The sequence below is a fragment of the Lissotriton helveticus genome (assembly GCF_964261635.1).
Source record: "Lissotriton helveticus chromosome 1_1 unlocalized genomic scaffold, aLisHel1.1 SUPER_1_unloc_47, whole genome shotgun sequence".
NCBI classification, from domain to species: Eukaryota; Metazoa; Chordata; class Amphibia; order Caudata; family Salamandridae; genus Lissotriton; species Lissotriton helveticus.
In genome coordinates, this window is record NW_027611689.1 from 994,444 (window position 1) to 1,009,628 (window position 15,185).

Sequence of the window (15,185 nt, forward strand, 5' to 3'; positions counted from 1 at the left end):
AATAAAATGCTTCATAATTCTGATTATGCTTGAATAAATGTCAGTTTACTTTAACAGTTACTTTTAAAATGCTACTTTTCTTGTTGGCGTATGAAATAAAGATTTAAAGCCTAAATGCTCTTTTCTTTGATTAAAGCTAATAAAATTAGATTTGAAATGACAAGCTGGTCTTGTTTATTTATAATTTAGTTACCATCAGATTGATTTCATCGCCTTAGTTGTTTGATTAAATGAGATTAAACCATGTTAAAGTTGTTTAAACTGCAGTTGTATATAATAATGTAAATATTTTGTGAATAGCTTTTTAATCAAACTATATATTCAGTTGCTCAAAAAATTGTCTCGGTAGTTTATGGGCCTAGATGTGTGTTTCTTGAATTATGGTGAGTTTTGAGGTAGCAGGTAGCATTTTTGAGACAGTTTTTCATTAGGAGCGCTGGATCCCTGCCACCACTGGACTCAGCCCTCCCTGGGGAATCCAGGAAACTATAACTGCGCACATGGGATAGTCTTCCCTCCAGAGCTAATTTCTCTCTGGTGAAGGCCCTCTCAGCCTCCTCCATCCTCTCCTGCGCTGCTTGCTCTTTTCCACACTCAGCTGTGCCATCTGCTTGACATGCTCTACCCTGAGCATCTCCATGGCCAGCTGATACTCCCTCTCTTCCCTTCTATCTACCTACTCCTCTGGGGGCAGAGGAAACGGATGGGGCGCTGCCCCCGACACTGGACCCAGCAAGGGACTCCCTATCTATGGGGTCTTCACTATTTACTGGCATCCATGCAGTGTCCTTTTCTTCCTCCTCTTCAGATTCTTCAGGGCTCCCTTCAGACCCACCACCCTCATGGCGTGCGACCCGGGCCCTTTCCTCCTCACTGCGCTCAAGATCCCATTGATCCTTTTGCCATAGGATTAGGTTGTCCCTAAGTTTGAACTGGGTGTCTGACTCACCCACCTCTATATCTCTCTCTTCACAGAACCTTACCAACTCTAACATACTGTATCTAAACAGACCACAGAAATCAAAAGCAGGCTCCATTTTGGCGGAGGTTCTCGAGAAAAGTTCAACACAAGGAACCTAGGTGTCTGAGCTAAAACAGGAGTACACAATTCACAAAGGACACCGTTAGGAGAAGAAATAATGGAACTATATTAAAAAAGAATAATCCCCAAAATGTGATTATCTAAAATGCAGAGTTTTGTAGTGCAGCCACTTGCTGCTGCGGTACAGCGCAAACGCAAGTCCAAATCTCACCGCTGACCACCAATGTTAGAAATGGAGATTTCCGGTTGGCTAAGGCTTGCGCCAAAGCCAGGCAGAAACCACCACTCTATGTCAGGGCAAGGAAGTCACCCGCCAAAGATAACCCCTGCTCACCCCCTTGGTAGCTTGTCACGAGTAGTAAGGCTTATCCACCCAAGGACCACCAGAAAGAAAACTCCACACAAGATTATATATAAAAATAGCCTTTGTATTATAGCAAACACATTAGATAATAAACACACAATTTACACTGTGCCACTGGCACGGGCAGAATTTACAGGGGGATTACATAAACAGGCCAGGGCCACATGGACCACTGTCAGGGATAAGCACTTTTGGAACTAGCACTTGGTAGAGATAGCACTTTGTAGGAATAGCACTTAGAACATAGAACACTTGTAGCACCAAATAGCAAATGTAGCACACAACCAGTAACCACTGGTAAAGGTAAGTACACACTACGCAATCCTAACCACCTTAGGCATATATCACGCAGGGAACCATGAACTCACTAGCATAACCTATACTAGGAAACACAACCTCCTAAGCATAAAAATACATTTAGGGGTATAGGCAAAAAGGCATTGCATATTATGCAGAAATCACAGTAGGAAAGAAATCATTATTTGCACGAAAGATCACAGAACTGACCCCAGGCCAACTTGGCCTCTCAGGGGCTCACAGGCCCAATGTCCAGAATGTCTGGGCTGGCTTGTAGAAATGTAAAATGATAACATGAACATTGCCGGCGCCATGTTGCTTAATGTAGGCCTTCGCGAGCGCGTTAACGGCAACCATTTTAGATACCGCAGCCATTTCATATGCTGCTGGTCACCTGTGCGTCACTCTGACCTCGCCATCATCCCCCGGGCTCTGACTAAGCCTGAACACACGTACTGGGGTTGTAAAACCTTGTCAGCATGACAATGCCCCGGAGTCACTTCCCGCACCAAACCCACCTGTCCTTTCATCCTCTGCGCACGGACTGACCCCCTTTTGATAACCTCCTTCCCTGCACCTGGCCACTCAATCTGGTCCCAGGCACTGACTGACCCCTGTGGACATAGTTTATTACCCATATACGACAGAACTTGCTTCACCAACAAAGGGGCCGGAATTAATCAGTGTGGAGAAGTGTGACTCACTGGTTAGAGGAGGCATACCCTGAAGCTGAGGTCAGACCCGGGACCAGGGTTTGATTCCCGACGCGGCAGGGTCATGAGCCCAATTGTCCACGGACTTGATAATTCTCGCCTCGGTGCCCACTCTAAGCACGAGTTCACACTATGCAGCTCTGGGCAACAAGCTTGCTTAATGTGGTAAATAAATAAATAATACCTCTATTTTTGGATGAATAAATGAATAACAGATAGCTCAATAAATAAGAGTCAAGATTCGAGGTAGTAGGAGTTTTGCAGGTTTAATACAGCATAAGGACAGGAACAGGACAACCTGCATAGGAATAGGATGGCAGGGCCCAGCAGCTGCTGGGGCTGGATCTGGGATGAGCGCGCTAACATTTAATAACAATACACGATCATATATACTAAAACAGTTGCATTACAATACATACGATAGGCGGAGCAGTGGGTGTGGTCAATAGCAGTCGCGAAAGATAAGGGTGAAAGTGGGTGTAACAGAGGCGTATACATAGACATGTGATGCAAACGTAACAGAATATGTCATGAATGGGGCGGAAACCATGGAGGGGGCTACCTGAGGAGCCGGGACCTCTAACCTGATGGTGCGCGCAAACTGGCAATGACGTATCAATGACGTATCACTAGGAGAAGCTGGGGGCTTCGAACTCTGTGCTAGGAGCAGAGACTGAAGTCTGGAGAGTCAGGGCGACATGTACCTAGGCAGTATCTAGTATCTGATGTTTAGAGAACATGTTGATATGAACTAAGAGTCAGGAGGGGAGAGGCTAACGGACTCTAAGACTGGAGCATGCATTATTCTATATGTAGTGCGTGATGAAGAATATTAAATGACCATTAAATGCAGTATTTCTCTTACATGGAGACGTAAAGGCTAGACAATGACGGAAACTATTGATGCGATTCAGTAGCTTTAGGAATGCAGAGAAGGAGGACTGAACTGATAACTGGAATCATAACATACTCTTGGCAGACTCAGAGGCAGAGCCAGGCTGAGCCGGGCACTGCGAGGCAGGAAGTAAGTGAAGGGTCGAGGATACAGGTGGGGGCTGTATCGCTCCTCAGCGAGGCTTCAGGAGACAGGAGACAGGAGCTGAATCTGGTGTCCAGGCCCTTCTGAGGCCTAGAAACGGGGACTTTACAATGGAATAACGTGCACACTGAGAAACGTGGCAACGTAACTTTACATAGGCCTGATATTCGTAGTATTCACGAGAACTGGAAACTGGCATACTAGAGATGGACACAACTGTAATTGCGTCATTAATCGAACATAGGGAATGCATATGCATATTTAATCATGCTCACATAACATATGATGGAGGACGCGTAGGGACACAGAACATGGCAAAATTTACTTTTCCACATTCCCTCCTTGTCACTACGTTTCCTTCAGGAAACATCAATATTCATGATACCATCTATCATTTCATACAGTATCATTTGCTCGTCTCGAATTATCCTGGAACGGGATCTAGAACGGGGCTTGGGACTAGGGATACATGATGTAGCACAAATGCCGCAAATCGCAGGGCCACATTGTATACAGAGGCAGCAGCTGAATATGATCGCTACTGCAATACCTAGAAAGGACAAGACTTTCCATCCCCAGGCGGAAATTATATTCCAGAACCAACCGGACCATGTCCAGGTGCCTGGATCTTGGTGTAACAGATGGGCAATTTTATGGAGTCTGGTTATAGCTGAATAAACAGACGGCGCGTTATTTGGAATGAAAATGCAGCAACTAGATCCGATGACTCTACAGGCCCCGCCCCTATCGGTTAGTATGACGTCAAGGACGAGACGATTCTGTAAAACGACAAATCTCATAGCAGATTGCTCTTCGGTTAAGTTACCTAGAGCAGAGGCAGTCTCATTGACTACAGCTTCAAGGGTTCTGGTTAACCTACGGATTAGCTTACTATTCTGGATAGGTCCTATAAAGAAAAAGAAACCTCTGTTGAAATCTGTATACTGTTCTAGGGCAGTTTCAGTATAATCGACAATGGGGGACTCCCTTCTATGTCTAATGTGTACCAGATGTGTGTTTCTATGATAATCAGATGGGGCTAGGAAAACTGGTGGCAGTAGGAAGGCAATGTAACAGGTTCCCTCCCAATCGAGGGGCAGACGAACATATGCAGTTTGACCACAAATAAAATAAGAATGACGTGAAGCTTTGAAAATAGATTTCCCACTGTCACTATACTTGACAATAGTAGTACAATCGCTATGTCCTACGTGTGTAGAACCATTATTTCTAACACATAATTCGCCTTTGACTGGTAGTACTGAAATAGCAGGTAAGTCTGGATTAGTATCAGACTGAACATTCAGGACCATGAAATTCGAAGAATAATTACCTAAATTGTACACTTCATTTTCTAGATCTAACCCTGTTCTGTGGGGAAGACCTTGCTTGTCTGGAAAACATGTACTGTTAAGAAAAGACATATCTGTTGAGGATGACGTTAACGTGGACCATGCTCCACACGAACCATTATGCGAAAATGGATAAGGAAAGAGTGGCAGAACTCCCTTCGGTGTCTGGAAAGGGGGGAGTCGACCACATACCCAACAATTAGTGGCATTGCTGGTCTGGTGTGAATAATGTAACATGCGGATGAAAGAGTTATTACGCATAGCGAGGCGGTAAGAGAGTTCATGAGGAGGTAGATCACTAAACGTGTGCTCTACTGTAGCATTGGAAGACTTATTTACATGAGAAACTGGAAAATACAGGTAAAATGCATAACTGGTGCAGGAAATCATAATACTGAGAAATAATATGAAACATAGAAAAACGATACATCGAATTGAGTTTTGACTAACTCTCTCACTATGGGGGTCTATTTTATACATGTCAGAAACAGTCTAACCGTTTCACCTAGGGGAGGACTTAGACAATCAAACTGGCTGACTTATTTTACTAGACCGGAGTTTCAACTTATACTCCTGTTGCGGAGTTTTCTCTAACGGGGAGGGTGCAGTATCATTGTTCTTTGCGGGACAGTCCTTGAGAATAGTACTTTGGCAATCCTTCAAATCCTGGGAAATGTTCTTTGAGACGGGTTTCAGTCCATAAAATTTCTTTACGTGCGAAAGGTGCACCCAGCCTTTGCGTCCCTCCAACTTCACGGCTGTACGGGTGGCGAGGAGGACCTGTCGGGGCTCCTTCCAGCGAGGCTCTAGCGGACTTGAGCGGTCAAAATTGCGAACCAAGACCATGGATCCTGGAACGATTTCATGCGGTGCCACCTCGGTATTGTCTGGAAATGCGGCGGCAACCTGTGAACGACAAGAGTTGAGGGCAGACATCAAGGAAGCTAGGTAATCTGTCAGCATATTACTTGAAACATCGGTAATACTTCGGGGTCTAGGAGTACCCCACATGTTAGGGGGGCGGCCGAAAACGACCTCATACGGGGACAGACCTGATCTGGAATGTGCGACCATGCGCATGTAGAATAGAGCAACTGGCAGAGCTACTAGCCAGTCTACACCTTTCTCTTGACAAACTTTTGCGATACGGATTTTCAAAGTCTGGTTATGTCTCTCTACGAGACCGGCTGCTTCAGGATGGCGTACACAATGGAACTTCCACTGGTACCCTAACAAAAGGGAAACATGCTTCATTAACTCTGAGGAGAATGGCTGGCCGTTATCAGAATATACGACCCTAGGGAGTCCATAACGGGGGAAGAACTCACAAACCAACTGCTTGGCAGTGGTCGCGGCTGTGTAATCTGGGACCGGATATGCTTCTGTCCACCTGGACAAAGCGCATACAACTACGAGGACATACTTGAAACCTCAACATCGCTCCATCTGAATATAATCCATCTGGAGGACTTCAAAAGGGTGGTCAGGAGGTTGGAATCCCCCTTGTTCCACCGGGACACTTTTACCTGGATTAAACTGGCAACATATCATACAGGTACGGACTTTCTGCTTGGCTGCAGCTCGTAAATGCTTGTTGAACCAAATGTTCTGGATACTGTCTAACATAGCTTTTTCTCCTAAATGTGCTGGACTATGTGCGGTATTAATAATGACTTGAACCATAGAGTCGGGGAGAAACCATGTAGCTTTTCCCTTTGTCACCCATCCCTGATCTGTCTGTACCCCTCCTTGTTCAGACCATTTCTTGATTTCATCGGGAGTAGCATGTAACTGGATATCTATGACATCTTGAGTAGGGTCTTTAACTGTCATACATGTAGTCGGATCTGGAGTGTGTGTCGGTGTCTTATTTACTGGAATGTCTGGTGTCTGAGCTGTAAGCTTGGCTGTGCGATCTGCTAGATCATTACCTTGGGAAATGGTGTCAGTAACTTTCGTATGTGCTTTGCATTTCATGATAGCAATGGACGACGGTAAATGTATGGCATCTAACAGAGCTTGAATAAGGAGACCATGCTGAATCTTGGTTCCATGAGAAGTCATGAAACCTCTCTCCTGCCAGAGCACTCCAAAGTCGTGTACGACTCCAAATGCGTAGCGTGAATCTGTGTAAACATTAACTTTCCGGTTCTTGGCGTGTATGCAGGCTTGTGTCAGAGCAACTAGCTCTGCTGCTTGAGCGGACAGGGTGTCAATACGGTGTGTTTCAATAACTTCAGTGTCAGTAGTCACTGCATACGCGGCGACTAGTTCTCCTGTACTTGTTCTCATACATGAACCATCCACATAAAGTGTCAGGTCGGGATCTGGTAATGGAATATCTGTCAGATCTTGTCTTGGCTTTGTCATGATGTTAACTATTTCCACACAATCGTGTGTGGCGGAATTCGAAGTAACTGACGGTAACAGTGTAGCAGGATTTAAAATATTGCAGCGTCTGATTTCTATATGTGGCTGAAACAGTGTCAATTCATAACCTGTTAAACGTGCAATTGTCAAGTGCTGAGTCTGTGTTCGGTTTAAAAGAACTTCCACGGAGTGTGGAACTTGTACTGTCAGGGAGTGTCCTAATACTATGGAATCACTTTGTCTGATAGCTAGTGCTGTGGCTGCAACTGACTTGAGGCACGCAGGCAGAGCCTGGGCTACAGGATCTAATGTGCTCGAAAAATAAGCACATGGCTTGTATTGTCCTGCTTGATCTTGTGTGAGAACAGATAATGCTGTACCTTCGCGTTCAGTGACGAAAAGTGTAAAAGGCTTACTGTAGTTTGGTGTAGCCAGAACTGGAGCTTGACATAGGGCTTTCTTTAACTCATTGAAACTAAGTGTGTGTTCAGATGTCCAAGGGAGGACAGTCGATACGGCTGCCTCCTGTGTCGTTAACTGTATCAGTGGCTTAGCTAGAAATGCATACTGAGGGATCCATTGTCTGCAATAAGAAGTGAGGCCGATAAAAGCACGTACCTACTTCTGGGTCTTGGGCTGAGGAAGACTCGCTATTAACTGAATACGGTCAGGTGTCAACTGCCTACCCCTCTTGGACAGCAAGTGTCCTAAGTAGACCACTTGCTGGACACAGAATTGAAGCTTCGAAGGGGACACCTTGTGTCCCATCTCGGCTAGGAAATACAGAACCGTCAGTGACGCTCGCTCGCAGTCACGTTCAGAACGGGCTGTGATCAGTAGATCATCAACATACTGGAGCAGGGCAGTGCCAGTTGGCATGTGAATGTTGTCTAGTTGTCTCTTAAGTGCTTGACTGTAAATACTAGGACTTTCTGTGAAACCTTGAGGAGCGCGTGTGAACATATAGCTCCTTCCATTTAAACAAAATCCGAAAAGAAACTGGCTGTCTGGATGAATGGGAACACTGAAAAACGCGTTCTTGAGGTCTATGACAGTAAAGAATGAAGCTTCGGAATCAATGGCTGTCAACAGGGAAGAGATATCTGGGACAACTGGGTACTGGGGAATAATACATTTATTAAGTTCTCGTAGGTCAATCACTAATCGATATACTGGGGGTGCATTTGGATCAGTACGTTTCATGACTGGAATGATCGGAGAATTGCATACATTGGAGTCAGTTTCTACAACCACTCCTTGAGCGATGAGCTCGTCAATAATTTTGGATAAGGCTGCTACAGCCTCAGGTGGCAATCTGTACTGTCTGATTCGTGGTAACACTACACCTGGCTTGAGAGTCACACGATGGGGTGTGATTCGCATGTAACCTACATCAGTTGGACCTTGCGCCCATAGATGCTGCGGAACATTGGACAATCTGGGATCAAAATCTCGTAATACATAGTGACCCTTGAAGTCACGTAGGAACAATCGTATTCCCTCTGGGGAACAGCATATAACTGCACCTAATTCTTTCAGTGTTTTAATGCCTAACAGATTTTCTGGACATGACTTAGTAAGTAACAGATCAGTAGTGCGGGACAATGGACCTACTTCTAGAGTAACTGGCTTTGATATCTCATTTACGATAGGTTTTCCTGAAAATCCAAGGGAAACATTTCTTGAGCCTGAGAGCGGAGCCCCTGGAACTTCGGCGTGGCTAATTGTGGTCCTACTTGCCCCTGTATCAATCAAAAACTTTCTGTCTTTCCCTAATACTTGACTGTGAACATAGGGACCTTCTTGATCTACAGGTATCTCGATGAGAGGCAAGCCTACCTCCCTCTCTAGGCTGTTTCATGAATATGGCTGATACTCTGGATACTCAGACTGTGCATACTGATACATTTGCTGTGTAACATGCTGTGTTGCAGCGATGGGCTGCGGAGCTGTAACTGTCTGTGGTGCATTCTGTGGCTGAGGAGTCTGTGAAACTTGTTCTTGTCTAGGCGGACGTGGTCTTTCTTTAGTCTTACCGGTAGCTATGTTGTGTTTCAGAACTGCACACTCGTTTATAAAATGACCTGGCTGTTTACAATAATTGCAGTTTCCTTTAACGGGAGCTGCAGGATGACTGGCTTGATTCGGACCCCTCTTCTGACTGTCTTGAGGAACGGATTGTGCAACTAGTACTTTCATTTTCGTGTCTTTCATACGCTTTCTCTCGTGTTCTTGCTCTTCTCTGATTCTATTCTGGTGGTATTGGAGCATCTGTAACATCTGGGACGGGGTATTAGCTTGCCAGGTACTTTCGACTTTCAAAACTCGATTTTTAATTTGTGGGCTTGAATTCTCGACTAATTTAGTAACAAAAAGATGAGGGTATGACTCACTACTTGTCTTGAGGCCACTGTTGACGCTAAAACATTTCTCAAATCTGGAATAATAATCACTAATATCTTCGTCTTGTTTCTGTTTACAGGCTGAGATTGCATCCCAGTCTTCCTTTCTAGTTGTCAATAATCTGGGTAAAACTTGTATTAATAATTCTGGTAATTCTTTACATTTCGCTCCAAGACCGGTACCTGGTACTCGTGCCTTATCTTCAGCTTCTAGAACTGCCCAATCGATCTTTTTCTCTCCCACCTCCCATTCTTTTTCCTTGAGCTTTTCATACACCCCTGCGGGCAACAGAACCTTTAACATTTTAATTATATCTGGATACGTGTATTCTCCCATACGGAGCATGTCTTTTAATTCTCGATGGAACCCTGCTGGATCTTTATCATAAGTACGCACCGGAAGGCCTGCAATCTACATTATTCCAGAAAAAAACGGATAGGAATAATGCACTCCACTATGCGAGCTTCCACCCGAAAAGCCTGAAGAACAATCTGCCGTATGGCCAATATCTACGGGTGAGAAGAAACTGTTCGAGAACGGAAGACTTCACCATTCACGGAGAAAACTTGACCAATAAGTTAAAGGCACGTGGCTATCCCGCAAAACTGCTGAAACAGTCCATGAAGAGGGCACGGTGGACACCGCGGGAACACCTTTTACAAAAACGTGAGAAACCCAATGTCGAGAGAATGGTTTGTGTCTCCACGTTCGGGCCTCATACTAACCCGGTCCAGAAAATAATCAGAAACAATTGGCATCTCGTCGAAGAAATCCTACCAGACATTGGAAAACCCCTTTTCGCACTGAAAAAAAACAGAAGCATCGGACAACAGATCTCGTCCACAAGGGGTGTCCCGAAAAAAGACAAACAGGGAACCCTCTTCAATATGGGCCCGGTAATGGGCCACCGTAAATGTGGAACCTGCTCAGTGTGCAACTTAACAACAGAAGGGACCTTGTTCACGGACGGCAAAAAACACTGGCGTCATAATAACTTTACAAACTGCAAGACTAAGTATGCAGTATACGCCATCACTTGCCCGTGCGGAAAGGTCTACATCGGCAAAACAACCCAAGAAGTGCGCCAACGCATTATCCAGCATCGATCAAGGATAAATAACAAGGTGTTGACAGCACCTTTGGTGTCCCACTTTTTGCGAAAAGAACATTCATCCAATGATCTGACATGGACGATCTTGGCAAACATCAAGAACACTCCAGGAGCAGGCGGGGACCCAGACGCACGCCTTGCCCAAAAAGAGGCCTACCTTATTCTGAGGTTCAACACTGCCATGGTGGGACTCAATGACCTTAATGAACTCAGTAATCTCTAGATAGCCTGTCCACAGCGATTGCTTGCCTGCGCTGCCTGCTGCTCATGTGTCTGTGCAACCACGCATTAACACACAGTACGTCTGCTAATTGCTAAACCCTCTTTTGGGGTCTTCCTTGAGGTGTCCCCCCAGTCTCTGAGCCCCCCGTAACACCTTAGTAAAATTGTGCCTGATCTTTCAACAGAGACCAGAAATTCCAATTTGACTGCCTTTATATTGCCTTCGATCCTCCCTTGTAAATATATTATTCCCATTGATTGCGCCATTTCACTGTACCTAGCGGGTATTTGTGTAACTGGACTACGTGTTCCATCAGGCCGTTTACACGCCTTGCGCATTAAATACATTTGGACACGCCCCCTCCTGCACTCGCGTTGTCAGTCTTTTGCCGTCTGGAGCCCGAAGCACATCGCCGATTCATTCGTCTCAAAATGTGAGTTTGTTCTAAACATTTCTCAACACATTTTAACAGCTAGTGCGTGTGCGTTTCAAGAATCGTGCTAATCCCCGCATCTCCTCTTGATTTCTAGTTGCCGAACCCGCGGCGGCTGCCGCCTGTGTTCGTGCTGTAAATCAATCATTGGCACAGAAAGGTAGGACTTAGTTGGCTTCCCAGTCACGAGTAATTTAAATCACGAACAGTTTTGTGTCAAGAGATAAAATTTGAATACTTCGTGTTATTTATTTTCTTTAGGCGCACCTCCCGACCTTAGTTACATCAGCATCCCTCATTTGTGCGTTGCACATTAAACATCAAGGTATGTGCCTCCAAATGGGATAACCTTTTTTATCGTTACATAGTGGCTCAGAGCATTTCCTACACAACAGGGACTAACTAGGGTTTATATCACCTTCTTCACAGGTAGCATCCTGATATTCCCAGAATAAGGTATTTATCCATTAATTCACAGTGTTTGAGTTGAAGTGAGGTAGTAGTCAGCTTTCCATTGACACCATGTTTTTAACTCAATTCACAGCGACAACGACCTCTCCAATCCTTGTCCTGAGGAGAACCCTTAGAACTACTCAACGGGTTCGAAACGCGTCGGCGTCCTGTTCCACCCAGATACTGAACTGTTAGGGCACAATAGGAATATAACCCATACACAACTCTACATTGTTGCATAGTTTTGTGTCTTCCTATGTTGTGCATCATATGTTGAACCGCTTTATGTGTATCTAGTGGTGGTCATAACAAGTAGGCTAGTTTGTCATCTTAGTTGTCCACTTGTTTAATTGCATTCAGGATTGGTGCCTCTACAAAGGAATTTTTTTGAGGCATTCTACAGTTGTCTTTATTTATGTTAACACAATTGTTATATGTGTATGTTTTGACTTAATGTATTCTTTATGGTTTTTTCAATGCATTTGTGAACCTTTGTAAATGTGATGTGAATCCTTGTTGTTGCCATAAACATCTTCTCATAATCTTTCTTTATAAAAATACAAGTGACCAAAACACAGATGGTTTGTCAGCCTAGCAATTCATTATACTAGGTGCGTACTTGTTAATCAACTAACACTGCCCGGCAATCTGGTTTGTTTATTCTATAAGAGTGGTCCGGCCGGTCAGAGACAGGACCCAGCCTTTCTTCTTTTTCCCTGGATCTTTATCATGACAGGGGATTAATTTTTTCATCTCTAAGAGTTCCATCTTTGTAATCGGAGTGTAAACAAACACTCGTTCTAGTTCGCCACCCGTTCCTCTAACTGGGTGGACTTCTCGTAACGGATTCTGTCTCTCCATGTAAAATGGTTTACTTTCTGGGGGTGAGACATGAACAAAATGCGGGTTCAGAAACGTTCTATATTTGTGACGCTGTTCTAGAATGACACTAATTAAATCGGTACCTAAACCTTTCCATCTATACTGGAGTAACTCATTCAGGACATCGTGTAACGGACCTGGATCAGAATGTTGACCCTCATACAATGTAATGAGGTGCTGGATCATATACATACCCGCCAGTCGTTGCTCGGCTGGGGGCATTTTCAGAAACATTTGTGCCACTATTTCATCTGGAAAAGTGGTAGAATCAGTAGTCCATCGGACTGCTGATCGGACTAGTTCTTGTTCATGCATGGTACTTAACTCGCTATAACCGATTCGTGATTTCAGAATGTGATCGGTAGCTTGGAATACTTGTTCTAGAGAACCTTGTTCTGGTGCTGGATGATGAAAAATAGACTTGTGTTCTAGGCGTAAATGGCGATCTGGAAATCTAGATTTTCCTACATACGCTATTCTGTCGGGATTCTCGTCGTCTACCTCTTCAGTATCAGAGTTACTTTCTTTCTCGCTTACTTGTGCTGCTTTACGTTGTTCGTGTATCCTTATTATTTCTTTACGAATCTTCTTATACATACTCTCTATAGCACCGATGGTCTTGTGCTTACCCTCGGCTATATTATCACTCCACTTTGTCAGGGTTCTCATTTCGGCTTGATCTTTGGTCGGATAATCTTGTTCCCTTATTAGACAATTAATCAGAAACTTTAATAGCATGAGCTGGACTTCAGCTTTTCTTTGGCACATGACATCACTAATGCTTTCTGGATCATTCCCGGTACGGATGAAACGATATATTCTGTCTAGATCTTCTTTCATATCTGGTAGGGTGACTAGATACTCGGTCACCTTTCTTACGCGTAATGAATACAAAACCATACTATCCTCGCCTGGGACTGGATCATAGCCACATTCGTTAAGGGCTTTTCTTATTTCTGCAACAGACTGATATCTGGGCGTCCGCTGTGACGCTTGTGCATGTAATTCGGCTGACGTTAAACGCTTATGTGGCGGCGGGGTTTGAGGAGTACCTCCTCCTGCGGCCCCTAAACTAGAATCGTCGACTGATCCTCTTCGTACTAGTGTGGCAGGAAATTGAAATGCGGGCTGAACTGGTATGGCGGGCTGGACCGGGGGGACCGTAACAGGTACTGCAAGGGGTACCCCGGTGTCTGGAGGAACGGGAAGTGCCTGATTTACAGGGACTGGCGGAGCGCGAACAGGATTTGCATATTCTGGGACTGTGTCGTCCAAATAGGACGAGATGAAAATATCAGCTGCGGTTGGTTTGTGACGTAGCTTGGTCGGAACTAATGGTGGCGGGAAATTACTGGATGCCTCTGGGGTCGCTTTTGGCAGGCCCTCGGCAAGAAGAGGATACATACCCTTAATAAGAGCATGCCTCTGTCTGTCTGACTGTTCGGTTTTAACTCGTTCACCAATCTCGATTAATTCCCTTTCTTGGGCTCGTTCCAAGGATTCTCTACTTAATTCTGACTTTCTGATTTCTTTTTCGGTTCTTTTATGAGTTTCTTTGCGCCATAACTCGATGGCATCTTTCTGTGACTGTCTGGCTTTCTTTTTCCATAATGCTTCTTCTACTCGCATGATGCACTCGGCATCCCATGTACCCGATACGGGCCATCTATACTTTTCTTCTAACTGTTTGGTATACTCTACCCATAAATCTAGATATAATATGGCACTTATGCCATGCTTCTGATACATAAAATGACCTGGACTGTCCCTAGGTGGAACTGGAACTGCTGCTTCCAGCAGACCCTTTCTAGTTTTTAACTGACGTAACTTAGAAAACAAGGGCATGACTGGACTGTAATCTAGACACAATACAATACACAATGAACACGATACTTATTCCCCATACATACCACGACATTAAAATACATGAAGAACATTTAAAATAACAGTTCGAACAGAATACTACCTGGAATACGGAACACAGAATACATGAATTTTCTCGAGAACAGAACTGACTGGAACAGAAACTAGATGCACTGCTGAAACAGTACGAAACCTACCGGTCTCATACAGAGACACGTCAGGACCCGTATCCACCGAAGTGGACACTTCGTTTGTGGGCTTGTGTACCACCAACCCACGGACCAGAGTCAATTAAATTGACCCTGTCTAGATACTACCCCAGTAATGGTACTCACCGGGCAGTAAGAACGGAAGGCCTCGGACTGGGCTGGACTGCTTCGACGCCGGACGGACGAACTTCGGACTTCTGTTACGGGTGGGCCTCCGGATACCTCGGACCTTGGACTCTCGGCTTGGGCTCTGGTCGGGACTCGCCGCGTTCCTCCACCGCCTCGTCTGGATGCTGGACCGCCTCCTCCGTCTCCTCCGTGGGCCTGAGGGATACTTGGAGCAGAAATATCTGCACGTGCACGGTATGGTTCCGTCACGGCTGCAGAGGGTCAGGGGGCCGGCGTGGCTTCACCGGCGCGTGGGGAAAGGG